This window comes from Mustela lutreola, chromosome 13 (assembly GCF_030435805.1).
Source record: "Mustela lutreola isolate mMusLut2 chromosome 13, mMusLut2.pri, whole genome shotgun sequence".
NCBI classification, from domain to species: Eukaryota; Metazoa; Chordata; class Mammalia; order Carnivora; family Mustelidae; genus Mustela; species Mustela lutreola.
Window position 1 is genome coordinate 348,981 of NC_081302.1, and position 18,622 is coordinate 367,602.

The following is an 18,622-nucleotide window of genomic DNA, read 5'->3' on the forward strand; positions in this document are numbered from 1 at the left end:
CGAACCTCCCACCCCTGTCCCCTCTCAAACCCTCAGTTTGTTTCTCAGAGTCCACAGTCTCTCATGGTCCATCTCCCTCCGATGTCCCCCGACTCCCTTCTCCTCTCCGTCTCCCCACGTGCTCCGTGTTAGTCCTTCTGCTCCACAAGTAAGTGAGACCGTATGATAACTGACTCTCTCTGCCTGACTTGTTTCACTCAGCATCATCTCCTCCAGTCCCGTCCATGGTGGCGCACGAGCAGTGTTAATTTTCAGGAGGGATGCGCACCTGTTTTTCTTTTTGTTGCCTCTGCTTTCCTGTAAAATATAAGAATCCACAGGCAAACTGGAGGTTATGAAGATTGATTCCTGTTTCTTTCTAATAGCTTTGCAAGTGTCAGCTCTTACATTTCAGTCGTCCATCTGTTTCAAGTGACTTTTTTAGAGAGAGTCAGACAGGGGCCAGACTCATTCTTTGGCATGTGACTGCCCAGTTGTCCCAGCACCGCTGCTCGAAGAGCCCATTTAGCCCAGCTGGATGGTCTTCGCACCCTCCCTGTCCGTCTCTCGGTCCTCAGCATTCAGGCTTCTTTCTGGGCTCTCGGTTCTACTCCCCCGGGGCTGTAGGTCTGCTCTTAGGCTGGTACCACGCTGTTCGAACGACTGCCGCTCATCTCCGTTTTGATATTGGGAAGTGTAAGTGCCCCAACATTGTGCTTCTTTTCCAATACTGTGTGGGACATTTGGGACCCCTCACTATTCCATATGGATTTGAGGGTTTTTCTACTTCTGCAAAAAAGGACATTGAAATGTTTGTAATCTGTGTGTGCCGCGGGGTTGTCTTGAGCCTGTAAACCACCCTCTTTGCAGTGTTTCTTCACTGATAGGACGTCATTAGTTCCTCCAGCAACGCGTCAGTTTTCAGGCCAAACATCTTCCAGCTCCTGGGTCAGACTTATGCCTAGGTATTTTATTCTTTTGGTACAACAAGTGGTATCATTTTCTTAATTTTCTTTTTGGGTTACTCATGGATGGTATACGGAGACCCAACTCGTTTTTTAGTTGATCCTATACCCTGAAAGTTTGCTGAATCTATTTACTAGTTCTAGTAGCTTTTTGTGGATTATTTGAGAATTTCTACGTATGGAATCATGTCACCTGAAAACAGAAATGGTTTTACTTCTTCCTTCCTAATTTTGATGACTTTCTTTTGCGCGGCGGCTCTGGCGGGGCCGTCTCGTACTTCCATTTAGCAGTCGTGGATGTGGCCAGCCTTGTCCTGTTCCTGATCTTTGGGGGAAAACTTTCAGTCTTTTACCACTGAATACGAGGTTAGCTGTGGGATTTTTTGGTAAATACCCTTTATCCCGCCTTCTATTTTTAACTTGAGTGGTGTTGCTTTTTTAAGAATTATGAGAGAGTTGAATTTGTCAAATGCCTTTTCTGTATGGAGACACTGTGGGCCTTTCCCCCGATTCTACTAACATGGTGTTTTACATCGATGGGTTTTCTTACGTTGCACTTCCCTTATGTTCCTGATCAATTCTGCTTGGTCATGGAGTTTCATCCTCTGTACCTACTGTTGGATTTGGTTTGCTAATATTTTGTTGAGGAGTTTTACTTCTAAATTCATAATGGTAATATTGGCCTCATGAAATGTATTATAAAGCATCCCCTCTTCCATTTTTGGGAAGAGTTTGGGAAAAATCAGTTGTAATGCCTTTGTGCTCGGTAGGCACAGTGCAAGCAAGCTTTGTGGAGGGAACTTCTGTCTATTTGAGTTACTTGAGAGAGCCTGGAGATGTGAGAACAGTCAACCGAGAGGCAGGTTCTCACGGCAGACCTGTCTAGAGCCAGGGTGGGTGTGCACTAGTGCGGGACACAGCCACGTCAACAAAGGACCCAGTGTCTGCGGGGACTCAGGAGAGTTCGCTGCCGGGAGATTCGTCCTTTCTCCGCAGCAAGGAGTGAATGTTGGGAGGCCGTGAAAGGATGCGCTTGTTTCTCAGCAAGTAATAGCTCGTCTTGGAGAACTCTGTCACTGACCATGGGACCAAGTTCAATGGCATGCTCTGAACTTGACTGCGGAATGTAAGCTGAAGTTATATACCCACTTTGTGAAGAGCCTTAAGAAAGACCTCTGAGTCCATTTTAAGTCTTCTGCTGGTAGAAGGACGCATGCAGGACCTCGTATCTGCACAGCAGGGCCAGGTGCAGGCACGTGAGGCAGGATCTCCCCAGGGCCCCAGGGCCTGGGGGCTCAGGGCTCAGCGTGAGCTCTGTGAGTGCCTGGTCCGTTCTTGTCACGTCCGACCCCAGCCCAGAGCTGTGCCATTCGCTGGCAGACACGGGACAGTGTGAGCACTGTCAGCTGTCACATGGACCCAGAACCTCGATGAGGAGTCCATGACAGAGACACAAGCCCCACTTTTGAGAGCCTGCTGTTGGGGACCGAACTGTGTTCTCCGAGTTCACAGGCCAAGGGCATGAAGCCCCGGGGGAACCAGTGTCCTAACAGGAAGTGGGGAGACCAGAGCTCACTCACCGTCCCATGAGGACACAGGCTTCCCTGGTGGGAGCAAATCTGCCAGCCCCTTTGATGTGAAATGTGGGGTCTGGGGGCAAACAGTCAAGAAAGCATTCTTGAGACATCTTTGGTGCGAAAAGGTGGTCTCATGAGAGCACAGGGTCAGGACCTGTGGGCAGAAAGGGCTGCACCGGGGTCACGAGGAGTGACCCTCTCAACTTGGGAGGGGGTTAGGGAGAGCGTAAGTCTCTAAGGAATTTTGGGAGCAAAGTTTCCAGGACCCCAAGGGAGCTCGCTGTTGTTGGGAAAGGCCACTTACTACTGTTTAGCAAACCCGCAGTCACGAGACCCTTCAGATGTCCATCAGTGGGCCACAGGGTGATTGCTGACATACACCTTGTGGAGGTAGAGGTGAAGGACGTTTCCAGAAGAATCTCTGGATGTTAAAGAAGATTCACGGGATCTGGTCGGTCAGGTTAATGCCAAGCTAAGGCTGCCTTTGACCCTTAGCAAAGTAATAACATTGAGGCAGCTGAGATCCCAGAGGAATGTCACTCTGCCTGTCCCGAGTACTTGTCAACAAGCTGTAAGTTATAAGGAAGTTTACATCTTTTTTCTGTTTCTTTTGCATTTGTTCTTCACATCACCGTGATCTCAGACTTCCAGCCTCCAGGACCCTGAGAAATAGATCCCTAGAGTTTAAGGCCAGAGTGTGGCGTTTTGGTGATTCAGAACAGGGGTGTCCGTGAGGACGCTGCCATTCCCAGGTGGAGACCCTCAGCCACGCTGCCCTCGCTCTCCTCCAGGGACAGACCAGAGGCAAAGCCAACGGCTGAAGGAGGGGCTCCACTTCCTAAAGGAGATTTAGATTATCATCAGAGGCAGCTGTGAGAGGACGAAGAGGAGGAGGAGGAGAAAGAGAGAAAAAGAAAACACTATTTTGACTGAATCAAAGGTTACATTTCAGAGGATTCCTGTCAAGCTAATTGCTGGTGATAGTAATGCCCTTGGGCTTGCTTTCTCAGCCAGAGGGTATACCACCAAAAGGACTCTCCTTTTTCTATCAGGCCGGTTGGGTTCAAGTCACAACTCTTGAGGAGTTACTTTCAACTTTGAAGTTGATTCCAAAAAATGATGGGTCAAATGTGATGATAAAACTATGTGTTCTGAGAGACACCCTTTCTAAAGAAAGTTACTGGAGGATATGCTCCAGATAAATGAAGGAGAAAATAAAAGAAGACTGGGTTCCAAATAGTGCATCCAACTCAAAAAACTGTGGCAGAAAGTGCCCTGGGTCTGGAGCAGTGGTCCTGATGGGAGAGGGACAGGGCGCCAAGAAGGGCTTGTTCTCGTGGAAAACCGGTCAGTGGGCTGCCCAACAGAAGGCGAACAGAGGCTGTATTAAGAACACACAAACAAATACGAGAACATATCAAGAGAAAATTTAGAACTGTCAGAGGGACGAAGCAGGGGGACTGTGTTCACAGACGGAAAAGTAAGCCCGGTGCGTCCCTGGCTCAGCAGGGAACGGCGTCTTGTGGACACGTAACACTCCTCACGGACTTAACTAAAGATCGCGCGATCATAGTGGCGGTGGGGACACGGGAGAGAGCATGATGGAGCTAAAACCTCTGTCATGGCAGCGTCTGAAATCGATCAAGAAACAGAAACAGAAGCCTAGGGCTCACTGGTATCAAAGCAATTCCAGAGGAAACTCCTTAAAAGTGCGGAGCTGTGCTGCACGAGGAGAACTCGGACGTGAGTAGGAGGGAAACGCCTGATTGTCCGTTCCACATGCGCTCTTTGACCCTGTTGTATTTTACAGTGATTTGTGTTACATACATGCAGTTACATTAATTAAAATGTAGTATGATAAGATAAAGTATTCACAATAGAATGAGGCGTCCGGTTCCTGCAGGAGAACAGGGAGGGGACAAGAGGCTGCGAGCGTCTGGTCCACGGCACGTGGCAGAGTCGCTCTCACCGCCACGGTGCATGAGCCCGAACATGGGGTCATCCCCAAATCACAACACAAAACCAGAACACAGAACAGAGAAGATAGTTGCAGTAAATATGACACAAAATGTTGGTAGTTACAGATTTCACATCTGTCCAGGTGTTCATGTGCGAAGTCACCGAGCGAGGGTTTTGAATGCAAAGAATCACACCCAAATAGGGGCCACCTAAGTGGGGAGCAGAGGTCCGGTAAACAGGCCACATGGGGGACAGAGCCCATCGCCAGAAACCGAGGAAATGCAAATCAAGCCTATCTTGCTCCCACGGCACGGCTGCTGTGCGCTCAGGGCCAGGCGGCCACAGTAAGGGAAGCTGCAGGCATGACTCCAGGATGCAGATAAAAATTTCTTATCTGAAAAAAACCAGTACCCTGTTTTGTTTTGTTTATTTTACAGAGAGACAGAGAGTGGGGGAGGGGCAGAGGGAGGGAGAATCTCAAGCAGACACCCTGAGGAGCACACATCCGGGCCTGGAGCGCAGTCCCACAGCCCTGAGATCATGACCTGATGCAAACCCAAGAGTTGGACGTCCCACTGACTGAGCCACCCAGGCGCCCCTGTTTCCAATATTTTAAGAGTAAAATGAAATTGTCCTGGGATGCCTAAGTGGCTCAGTGGGTTAAGCCTCTGCCTTCGGCTCAGGTTATGATCTCAGGGTCCTGGGATCGAGTCCCACATCAGGCGGGGAGCCTGCTTCCACCTCTCTCTCTGCCTCTCTGCCTACTTGTGATCTCTCTCTCTGTCAAATAAATACATAAATAAATAAAAAAAATAAATCTTTTTAAAAATTGTCCTGTTCATTGAACTATAAATGTTAAAGCTGACATGTCACATAGTAACTCCATCCATTAGAAGAGGCAACTTGTGATCACAACGGAATTAACTGGAGTAAAAATTCAAAGTTGTAATTCTACTCCTGTCCAACTCACCAAGCACAGAATATTACAACCATCTCCAGATGCCCTGGTTTTTATTTTTTAAGATTTATTTATTTGAGAGAGAGTTCAAGCAAGAGAGCACGAGGAAGAGGAGCTGCAGGGGCAGAGGGAGAAGCAGGTTCTCCGCCGAGCAGGGCGCCCGACGTGGGCCTCGATCCCAGGACCCAGGATCACGACCTGAGCTGAAGGCAGAAGCTTTATCTGGTGGGCCCCCCAGGTGCCCGAGATGTCCTGTTTTTTATTCTATTTATGTGAGCACAAACAGTTGTGCTCCTCCCCCCCCAACACCTGCCTTTCTCTGTCCCTCTGAGCTCGGGTTTTGCCTGTAGACTCATCTCCGTCCCACATGAGAGAGAGCCTGTGGCGTCTGCCTCTGTGCGACTTACCTCGGTGGATGTCCATCCACGTCATCACCAAGGGCGAGGCCTCACCCTTCGTGAAGACGAAGTCTCTGCCTCCGGAGTTTATGCCCCCTCACTAGCCCTGGTTCACCGCCGTCATCTGCCCTGCTTGCGAGTGAGCCCCCCTCTGGCGGAGGAGGCCAGGGTAATGTGGACAGTGGTGAGGCAGGGCCCTGCTCAGCCCGAGTCTGGGGACTCTTCCCACCACCGGCGCCCCTGCCCCTGCCGTGCTCTGTGGTGGGGTCACACAGGATGGATGGGGTGGGTAGGGTGGACCAGGTTGCTGGCTCCAGCTGGGGGAGGCTGCTCCTTCCTCTGTGTCGGTGGAGCCACATCCCTGCGTCTCCCTGGATCTCCCTTGCAGAAGGATGAACCCCAGCACCTTCCTATGGGGTCTAATAGTCAGTTAGTAAATATCCGTCCAGTTAAACCCCACAGCCACCCAGGAACAAGGACACCAAGAAAATTTCAGGTGGATTTTCTGCCCTAAGCCCGTCCTCTCGTGGTGGGCTCCTCCTGCAGGCCAGCTGACGGGCGGGCCTGAGCGGTGACAGAAACATGAAGGTGGCCACACAGGGACCTTAACAGTGGTGGCCTGAGCGGCAGGCTGTCCAGGGCAGGGCTGCAGAAGAGGGATTGGTGGGCCTCCCGGAGGAGGTGAAGGGGCGCACTCATATTCCGTTTAGGAAATGATGTGTGTCTTCTACAAAGCAGTAAAAACTAAAGGATGAAACCTCTCATGGATGCATTTTTTTAAAAATTTATTTAACAGATGGAAATCATTAGCAGGCAGAGAGGCAGGCAGAGAGAGAGGGAGGAATCATGGTCCTCACTGAGCAGAGAGCCCGATGTCGGGCTCGATCCCAGGACCCTGAGATCATGACCTGAGCTGAAGGCAGCGGCTTAACCCACGGACCCACCCAGGCACCCCTCGTGTATGCATTTTAAAGTTTAATTAGATAGAGCCTCTTCCTAAGCGGCCCTGCTGGGTGGTTTGCCCTCTTGGAGATTGGGGTGAGGCACTGAGGCACAGCAGGCCCTGGAGGATTGGGGGTTCTAAGGAAGAAGAGGGACAGAGCGGGTGGGGCTCTACCAGGAGGTCACGTTTCACAGTGAGCAAAAACAGAAGTCTCTGTCCTGGGACATGTGACTATTTACTTGAAGCTGGGGGAGGGGGCGGGCAGCACTGAGAGAATTGAGGCATATTGCGACATGCTGTGTTTAAAACGGGTTTTCCTGGCAAACGAACAGTCATGCCTGCTTTTTGGCACCAGGATCACCTCAGTGCAGAGTCTGGGATGTCGACATTCGCTAGCACTGCGGCTTCTGTCTGGGCACCCACCCACCACTTTGGGCTGCTGGCCCCAGAGACACGGGGTGTAAGGCTCCTGGCCGGGCCCCAGGAACTGACCAGAATATTCCAAAGCTTCTCCCAGACGGCCTGGCCATGTCCTGCAGAAGAGCCCTCAGTGGGCCGGCTCCCAGGTCAGAGTTTAAAACCCGGTTTGGGGGTACCATTTGCTGGAGGTGCTCCAAGACGCATTTTTAAACGCTTCAACAGCGATGGAATTATTGGGGTACTCTTTGGCATTTGCTGAGTATTTGCGACAAGCACTACACAAGCCCTTTCCACAAGTTCTCTCCCTTAGGCCCCTCCACCACGCGCTGAGCCGCGTGGCCGCGCAGGAAGTGGGCCGCCCTCCACCCGCGAAGCTGCAGCAGTGAGAGGTAAGAGCCCCGGCGCCCCTGCCGGGACTCCCCTTACAGCCTGACCAGCGGCCCTGGGGTAGCGCTGGAGGAGGAACGAGCGGGAGGGTCGGTAACCTGGGCTGGCGCGGCTGCGAACGGTGGGGATGCTGACCAAGGTGGCCTCTGGGGCCATGACCCTTAGGGCCCTTATGCTGCATACCCAGAGGGACGGGGACCTGCCGGGGCATGGCCCCGAGGACGCTGGAGAACCCAGTTCCTTGGCCCCAGCGAGCACCGGAGGAGCACCAGCAGCCTGGAGCCCGGCCCAGGGGCCGCCCTGCGTCCCTCCGCAGCAGGCTGGGCTGCAGCACTGCTTCTGGCACGGACCCGCCCCACACCCCTGCACTGGCTTCCCCCACGGCCAGCCTGGGTCTCGCAGGTGAGACGACCCAGCGGCTGACGGCATCTCGGGACCCTCCGCCGCCGAGACGGGGACCAACCCACTCCACCCGCACCGAGAAACAATGGACCTGTCACCACTATGGCACACACCTGCGGCAGCAGGCGCGGCGTGATCAAGCTCACCCAGGGGCCACTGGCGCCCTCCGCTAGCCCAGGAGCCCACAGGGCCGAGCCCCCCATGCTCCGATTGGCCCTGCTGCCCACCAGTCCCTAGGACCGTGGAAAGGGGCTCCCTGATGGCAGGGCTGGGCCACATGTCCACCTCGGCACCAAAGACGGACGGAGGGGCCGGGTTGTTCCAGTCCTTCGAAGGCCTCCTCTCTGGGGCGGGACTCCAGCTGCGGAAGACCGGCAGATGCGGGGTGGACGCGGGGTGGACTGCCCGGCAGATGGCTGTCTCCGGTAAACCGGGGGAGTGTGTCCCCAGTGCATCCCTGGGGTCGGAGTGTGGTGGGGTGGGGAGTGGGGTCCGGGGCGGGCTCCCCAGTCCAGCCCTGGGAGTGAGGCCAGAGCAAACGGTCGCTGCCCTAACACGCGACTTCCTTCAGTCAGAGGCCGGTGGCCACACTTCCCTCTGCTCGCTGTGGGGCCTCGGGCGCCTCTCCTGAACTGCAGCGTCAGCCTTGGACCCAGGCCTCGAGTCAAAGCCGCCCGAGCTGGCTTGTGCTTGGTGACGGACAGTGTGCTGGGGTCAGATGGGGCTCTGTTCCCACCTGCTTGCTTTCTGAGACTCGGGCTGAAGGGGCCTCGGCTGCAGCGAAGGGGGGCCCCAGTGGAGAGGAAGGGCCCCTGGTGGGCCACACGCTGGTCACAAGGAACCTGCTCTGATGCGACTCCTTTCATCCGCTTAAACCAGTCCCACAGCCAAACCAACCTGAGCCCAGCGGTGGGGAGAAGTGGAAGTCCTTGGAAGGACAGACCGACCGACCCCTGTGTGTGCAGCTCTGTGGGTAGCTGTCCCCAGGTGGTGGGAAGGAGCTCGCCTGGGAGCCAGTGGTTGCTGGGGACCCTGAGTCTGTATTACTGGAGGGCAGCCTGGACCCTTACCCAGCGCTTCCTGCCGCGGGCGCAGCGCGGCCAAGCCATTCCTTCCAGACACCAGGCTTCTTATCACTGTGGCTTTGCAACTTCTGCCTCCACAGAGCCCGCTCTCCGCTTGAACTACTCCAAAGGGCCCCCACCCCAGCTCCATCCAGACCTCGGGGTAGTGAGGTCATTCCATTCTGGAGTGCCTTCCGAGGTGGGCTCTGCTGAGAAGGTTGGCAGCTGCCTCATCCCCGGCAGGTGGGACCCCTGGGCCCAGCCATAGCCCAGCCCCTCCCCCAGGTGGCCAGTGGGGGCCTGGCCACACAGGAGCCCTGGACCTGGGGACTGTGTCCCTTCTGCCTCTAGGCTCTGCGGCACCTGCTTTTCTTTCCTTTTCTCTTCATTCCCACACTTCAAGCCCACAGTGTGAGGTTTCTTTTCACCATGTGGAGAAGAAACTGAAAAAAAAAAAAAATAGCAATCCCCTGGGCCCTGACATGTCTAGAAATAGCAAAATTAAGGAGTTTTCTCTCTTTTCCTACAGTGGAGGCTAGTAGACGTTTTTGTAACCCCTCTCAGAAATGACAGGGTCCTCGGGCCATTGTGTAAACACAAGTGCTAGTTGAAACAGTTTTCAACTGCTGGATCCAGAGAAAGCGAAAAGCAGAGACAGGATATAAAACATAATGCACAAAGCTCTGTTGTCCCCTCTGGTGTAACTGTCCCGAAACCCCCCACTGGGTAATCGAGCCCTGCTGCAGGCCTGGGCTTTGCTCAGTAGGGACTTCTGAGTATTAGCAAGACTTCTTAAGCTCTGCTTCGAAGTTTCCAGATTTTACAAGCACTTTCTCCATACGATAAATAAGATGTTGAAGGAGTGGCATCTCTGAGGGCCTGTTGCCATTGTAGCTGCTCCAGTAACTTCACATCAGTGAAGACAGCTTAACACCGTGCTTCGGACATCAGAATGTGCAGCGAACCTGCCCAGTGAGGCCGTCTACCCCGTGTCAACCCGCCGATGGGCCCCCGTGTTCTTTCCCCTCCTTGCTCTTTGTTTCCTAGGAAACTGCTCCACAGTTTGAAACCACAAGAAGAAAGTCACGGCAACACAGCAGGATTACCTAACTTGTTAGTCAAGGACATGGTGGTCTTCCAAAATCCTCTTGTAGTTTGCTGCAACCCTGTCACGGGCCAAAACCTCAGCCGCCGTCCAGACAGTCTGGGAAGGGTACAGTCAGTGAGGCAGTCCGTTCGCGATTCCTCTGAGCCACCAGCACTGGCTGCTGTGATGCTAGGAAAGACATCTTGATGGAAAGTATATCAGGACATGCTCGCTGCCCTGCGAGCTGGAAATGTTCGGAATTGTGCCCTCAAGGGAGGAGAGGCTGTGACCAAGGGGGAACACTTGGATGGTTCTTTAAGTGCAAACATAAAAACTAACTGGTTTATGCTCGGCCCGGAAGTCAATGCCCTTGACGGTGTGTCTGTAGAAGGCTCAGCAAATGCTGTGAGCACTGCTGAACACCCAAACAGCAAGTCTGTGCCGGCCGACGCTGGTGGTGTGCCAGCCTGTTGGTCCTCCCACCCGGGCTGCCCGACTCCCCAAGCACTCATTCTGCATTCTTCTCCACCACACGAGAGAACATTCTTTCCAACTTAAGGATTTGTTTGAACCAAGCATGAGTTCTGCTTCCATTAAACACAATTAGCACATAAATGCCATGTACAGACATGGAGAAAGGGATTAGGAAAATATGCTATGTTTATTTTGTGGATCCAAAAGCAGACACCTTTAACTCTTTGATGTGCCAAGAGTCCAAATGCTTGGCAGGAGGAGGAACCGTATTGCTCACAAGCTGCTGGTGGGTAATCGGCAGCCCGAAGGCCTTCATTCTGGCAGGACTGGCCCTCCTGCTGAGGCTGGTGCTGCGTGTAGGTCCCACACACGAGTGCCTTCAAGGTGTTGGACTGGTCAGCACAGAGCACAACGGCTGCAAGCCTAAGACTGGCATTAGACCGGCTCAGTGGGGATCCTGCACCTCATACCAACACGGCATTTCAGGTGAGGCACCTGACCTTGCCATCTGTGGAAACAACTTCATAGGGCACTTGAGCACAGGGACTTGAGTTGATGCCTCTAAAATACAGGAACTGTGTCAGCAGAATACAAAGTTGTAGTCACTGCGATTGTGCGTGTTATGACCAGAACACAAAGAAGATCCTTTATCCAAAAACGGAACATAGAAACTGTTCTTGTGAGTCTATGAGATATTTAAGATCAGGCAGCCCAACAACAACATGCGGCCCTAGCCCAGGTGGCTTGCCTACGTGTTAGGAAGTAGCCCTTTGGGAAGGAGGGTGGGGCAAGTGCGTGGGTTCCTGGGGCAGCACATGTCTGAGGTCTATATGGGAAGCTGCAGCCACCATGGTAGTCAAGGAGCTGAAAAAAGAAGGGACGTCCAGAATGTTATTCGAATTGGCATTTCTCCAGTTTTGTCTGAACATTTAGTTACTTCTAGAGCTGAAGATAGACTTGCCAAAGACTCTGGCCTACACTGAGCCAGCCAGAACCTAGTCCTGACCTTCTGGCATCTAACCACACAACCTGGTTCCTGTGACCTGTTCTAGCTGCATAAGCTGAGCTCCAGATTATGCCCAGACAGGTGACACTCAGCAGGCCATGCGACCAGCCAGGCAAATAGCTCTACTGACAAGAGGAATGGAAATAAAGAACCTTAACGGATCGGCTCAACAGAGAAAAGGAAGGAGGGGACAGAGGGAAGAATCAGTGAACTAAAGGAAAACAAAATCATTCCATCTGAACAATGAAGAGAAAACAGACTTTTAAAAAAGTCAGAGACCTATAGGACTCTAACAAAAGATCCAACTTTGATGACATCAGAGTCCTAGAAGAAGAGGAGAGACAAGATGGGGCTGAAAAAAATACAAGTAAATAAATATATAATGGATTAAAACCCCCAAAATTTGCAAATGGCCTAAACCTACAAAATTAAGAAGCTGAAGAAATTCCCAAATGGGATAAACACTAAGAAATCCATACCAAAAGATCAGCATTATCAAACTTCTGAAAACTAAATACAAAATAAACCAATATTTTACCCATAGGGGAAAAACAATTCAAATAACAGCATATCTCGCATCAGAAAGCATAGTGAAAAGAAGGAAGTAGCCCTGTATTTTTAAACACCCAAAGAACTGTCAACCTAGAAGCCTGTATCCAGCAAAAATAACCTTCAGGCTTGAAGGGGAAAATCAAGTCATTCTCATTTGAAGAAAAACTAAGAAAATTTGTCACTTACTTACCCTAAAAGAATTTTTAATTTCCGTAGACCAAAAGGAAATGATCCAAGGAGGAAACTTGAACATCAAGGAGGAAGAAAGAACATGGCAAACAAAAATATGTGTGAATACAATGGGCCTTCCTTGTCCTTTTGTGTTTTCTAGATTGTGTTTGACAAGTGAGGCAAAAATTATATCACTGTCTGATGTGGAGGAAATAAGACAATGACACTGTAGACTGAAGAGGGTAAAAAGACATAGAGGAAGGTAAGGTTTCTATGCTTCACCTGAACTGGTAAAATGGTGACATTAATATGCTGTGATAAGCTAATCATGTATAAATTAGCATCTAGAGGGACCACTAAAATAGCTATACAAAGAAATATGCTAAAAATATTACAGATAAATCAAAATAGAATTCTCGAAATTGTTCAGGTAATCCACAGGCAGAAAAAAGAGAACAGATGTGAAAAATAGAACAAACAATCATAAAATAAAATAAAATACCAGATGGGAGCACTAACATATCAATAATTACACTAAATGTAAATGGCCTAAGAAGGAAATACACTGAAGGATTGGCAGAATGGATTAAGAACTGGGACCTATATGCCATCCAACAAAAGCCTCACTTCAAACATAACACTATTGGCAGGTTGAAAGTTAAAAGTGGAATAAGATATATCACACAAATACTATCCAAGAGAAAACAGAAGTAACTATATTATATCAGATAAAATAGACTTCAGAGCAAGGAAATTGCTGGAAAAAGAGATATTATATAATGATAAAAATCTCAATCCACCAAAAAGTCATAGAAATCCTACATGTGTGTGCATAAAACAACAGAACTACACAATAAGTGAAGCTAAAGCTGATGGAATAAAGGGAACACAGGCAAAATCCAGAATTCCAGTCGGAAACATCAACCTGCCTCTTTCAGCAACTGATGAAACAACTAGACAGAAAATCACAAGAACACAGAACTCAACAACATTATCAACAAACAGAATTAACATTTATCAAACATCCGGCCAACAACACCAAATACACTTTCTTTCCAAGTGCTCTTGGGAATATATCAAGGTAGGCCACATCCTGGGCCACAAAACAAATCCCAACAAATTTTTAAAAATTGAAATTATACAGAATGTGTTCTCTGACCAAATGGAATCATTAACAGAAATCAATAATAGAAAGATAACAGGAAAACCTCTAAACACTTGAGAACTAAACATTGAATTTCTAGATTATCCCAGGGTCACAAAGTCTCAAGAGAAATTTTATAAATACATCACATTGAATGACAACATGTCAAAATTTGAGGAATACAATGAAAGAAATGTTGAGAGAAATTAGTACTACCTCCATTAGGAAAGAGGAAGTGTCTCATAACATAACAATAGTTGAAACTCCTACCCAAAGGACCCAGAAAAGGAAGAGCAAAATAAACCCAAAGAAGCAGAAGGAAAGAAATAACAAAGGTAAGAGCAGAAATTAATGAAATTAAAAACAGGAAAATGGGAGAAAAGCAATGAAACAGAACTAGTTCTTTGAAAAGATAAAAAACAAGTAGACAAATCTCTAGCAAGACTGACAAAGAAAAGAGACACAGATTACCAAGATCAAAACTAACAGGGGCTGTCTTCACAGACCCTGCAGACAGCAGCAAGAGACTAAATGAGGGCAAACAACTCTACATAAATATGACCACTTGGATGAAATGGACTGATTCATAAAACACACACACTCACACACACACACACACACTACCACAACTCACCCAATATGAAATTAGATAACTAGAATAGCTTTATAACTAACTATTAAGGAAATTGAATTTGTAACTTAAAAACTGCCAAAAAATAAATTTCCAGACCCAGATTGTTTCACTAGAGACTTGTACCAAATGTTTAAAGAATTAACACCAGTTTTACACAATGTCTTCTGAAAAAAAGAAGAGAAGGAAAAACTTGCCAATTCATTTTATGAAGCTCATATTAAGCCTACATCAACACCAGACAGATAGTACAAAAAAGAAAACTGCAGACCAATGTTTTTCATGAATCTAGATGCACAAATCCTTAACAAAACATTAATACATAGAATTCAGCTATACATAAAAAAAGAATTCTATGCCATGAATAAATGGGGTTTATTCCAGGGATGCAAGACTGGTTCAATATCTGAAAATCATACAGTGTAATCCGTCATATTAATGGACCAAAGAAGAAAAATCACATGATCATATCAATTGAGAAGAAAAAAACTTGAAATCAACACCTATTCATGCTTGATCAGACAACTGAAGTATACATGAATTTGGCCATGTTGCAGGATTCAAGCATAAAATAAAAAAGATAACTGCATCTTATCCGTAGAAATGCACCTACATATATGTGGCCAATTCATTTTCAACAGAGGTGCTAAGATAACTCAATGAAGAAAAGAATGTCTTTTCAACAAATGGTGCTAAGACAACTAGATATTCATATAGAGGGGGAAAATGCAACATTGACCTTTAATTCACACTATACACAAAAATTAACTCAAAATAGATTATAGCCCTAAGAGTAAAATTATAACTTGTAGGAGAAAAACCTTTGAAGCTTAGGAGTGGGCAAATATTTCTTAGATAGGACACAAAAGGCATGACCCATAAAAGGAAAACTTAATAAATTGTACTTTTTTGGAAAGACACCCTCAAGAAAACAAAAAAGAAGTAGATTAAAAAAAAAAAAAAAAAGGACAATTCTTTTTTTTTTCCACCTATGCTAAAAACGCACTGATATAATTTAGCAAACTTATCTGATAATATTTTTATCAGATATTGATAAATAGGGACACCCTGGCTGGTTCAGTCAGTTGAATCACTGCCTTCGGCTCAGGTTGTGTTCTCAGGGTCGTGGGATCGAGTCCTGCGTTGGGCTGCCTGCTTCTCCCTCTGCCTCTGCTCTTCGTGCTCTCTCTCTCCTTCCTTCTCTGAAAAAAGCAAATAGGGTCTTTAAAAGTAAATATTGATAAACAGAAAAAGAAGGAAACATCCTTCATGTTTTTGCTCCTCTAAGTTGGTGGGAAATTTTGAATATGTTCTACATGCCAGTGTTTATTCTCCTTTCCTGGCTATGCATCTAAAGTCATAAATCCTCTGCATGAAGACAGGATGCCTGTACCTGGAAGCTGCCCAGCTGTGTTTGCCCAGCACATTTCAACATTTCCTCAGACTCTGAGATAAGTGAGGGGAAAGGTGGGGAGGAGGAGATAACTCATACTGTGTTATTCGGCCAACTGTCCAGAACAGACCCTCCTCCTAGGAGAATGGGAAGGCAGGGCAAGCACTGTCAAGTGGAGAGCACCAGCGGGGGCAGACTGCACTGTTGGAACGAGACAGGAGTCTTGGACCCTGGGCCCAGCTGGTCTGGAGACCACCTTGGACTTCTGCCAAGCAAGATCATTATAAGGTGCTTAAGTGAACATCTGAATGATGCGACATCCAAAGACTCCCTGACTTTGCCTTAGTAGTGCTCCCAGACCATGTTGGTCATGGAAGCACTTCAGGCTCCTAAAATCTGAGAGAGGAGACAGCCATGAATTTGGTACTTGGCAGAGCTCCTGACAAGGACCATGAACTAGGAGCAGGTGCCAGTGCCCTTGGTGGTAAAGCACCGAGCTTTCCCAGCATCACTGGGTGATGACAGGGAGACCCTCTCTCTGTCCTGCTAGTCAGCATTCCAGAAGATCTACCTAAGGTAGTAAGACCAAAAAAAGAAAAAAGAGATACAACATCCAAAAACAAAACTACCACATTTTGCACATGACATGTCTAGGAATACATATTTACATATGTAATACATACATATAAGTGCATATATAATACAGTCTTAAAAACATTATCTCATGTCACTGTGACACCGTTTCAATGAGGCAGTGCACCTCATTGCACATTTTACAAAATGCACATGTACATTTTACAAAAATGAAACCTGAGACCTTTAGAAGACAGTGACTGGCATTGTAAAACCGAATGTCCATGCAAAGGAATGAATTTGGACCCCTACACCACTCACAAAAATTAACCCCAAAGGAGTTACATGTATGTATGTATATACATAATGGTCATATACGTACAACATACAATACATCATGCATGTGTGTGCATGTACAAATACATAATGGATATATACATGTCCATACATGTAATGGATATTCACATATACATATATCATGGGTAGCTATCCAGCCACGAAAAACAGAAGGAAATCCTGTATTTGCGACAACATGGATGAGCCTCGAGGAGATTGCGCCAAGGGAAGTAAGCCAGAGAAAGACACATACTTCATGATCTCACACGTATGTGAAGTCGAAACAAGTCCAGCTCACTGGGACAGACCGTAGATTGGTGGTTGCCGGGGGCGGGGGGTGGAGAGGAATGGGGAGATGCTGATCAAGCAATGCAAATTTCTAGTTATTAGATGACTAAGTTCTAGGGATCTAAAACACAACATGGCGACTATGGTTCATGACACTACATTACATACCTGAAATTTTCTGAGAGTAGATCCTTAATGTTCTCAACACACACATACACACACACACAGTAGTTCTGTGAGATGATAAATGTGCTGACTAACCTTAATGTAGCCATTTCACAATATATATACACAATCATCAAGTCGTACACCTTAGACTTACACAGTGTTGTCAACTATATCTCAATACAACGGAGCAAAAGAGAATATAATGACTTGTCCAACACCCAGATCTAGACGGTGGATCTAGACGGAGAATGCAAGCACAGGTCTGGTTGACTTCAGAATCAGAGATTGGAGACACAATACTTACCTAAAACACCCAAAGAATGGACTCAAATTAGTAAAACTAGGAAAAGAAGTTACAGTGACATACAATAAAATTAATACAAGAAGCCAGTGGTGCTTCCAGATGCTAGCAATAACCAGTTGGCAGCAGAGATGAGGACAGATGATCCATCTAAAGTAGCCACACTAATTGAACCAGGAAGACATAGAAAACCTGAACAGACCCATAACCAGTAAGGAGATTGAAGCAGTCATCAAAAACCTCCCAACAAACAAGAGCCCAGGGTCAGATGGCTTCCCAGGGGAATTCTACCAAACATTTAAAGAAGAATTAACAACTATTCTCCTGAAACTGTTCCAAAATATAGAAATGGAAGGAAAACTTCCAAACTCATTTGATGAGACCAGCATTACCTTGATCCCAAAACCAAAGACTCCACCAAAAGAATCACAAACCAATATCCCTGATGAACACGGATGCAAAAAACTCTCATTAAAACATTAGCCAGGGGTGCCTGGGTGGCTCAGTTGGTTAAAGTCTCTGCCTTCGACTCAGGTCATGATCCCAGGGTCCTGGGATTGAGCCCTGCATTGGGCTCTCTGCTCAGTGGGGAGCCAGCTTCCACCTCTCTCTCTGCCTTCGCTCTGCCTACTTGTGATCTCTGCCTGTCAAATAAATAAATAAAATCTTTTTTAAAAAATTAGCCAATATGATCCAACATTACATTAAAAATATTTTTCACCACGACCAAGTGGGATTTATTCCAGGGCCGCAACGTTGGTTTAACATCCCCAAATCAATGTGATACAATACATTAAAAAAAGAAAGAACAAGAACCATATGATACTCTCAAAAGATGCTGAAAGAGCATCTGACAAAGTACAGCATCCTTTCCTGATCAAAACTTTTCACAATGTAGGGATAGAAGGCACATGCCTGAATATTATCAAAGCCATCTATGAAAAACCCAAGCGAATATCATTCTCAATGGAGAAAAACTGAGAGCTTTTCCACTAAGGTCAAGAACACGGCAGGGATGTCCATTATCACCACTGCTATTCAACATAGTACTAGAGGTCCTAGCTTCAGCAATCAGGCAACAAAAAGAAATTGAAGGCATCCAAATCAGCAAAGAAGAAGTCAAACTATTACTCTTTGCAGATGATATGATCCTTTATATGGAAAACCCAAAAGACTCCACTGCAAAACTGCTAGAACTCATTCAGGAATTCAGTAAAGTGTCAGGATATAAAATCCATGCACAGAAATCAGTTACATTTTCTATACACCGACAAGACAGAAGAAAGAGAAATTAAGGCATCAATCCCATTTACAACTGCACCCAAAACTATAAGATACCTAGGAATAAACCTAACCAAAGAGGCAAAGAATCTGTACTCAGAAAACTACAAAGTACTCATGAAAGAAATTGAGGAAGACACAAAGAAATGGGAAAACTTTCCATGC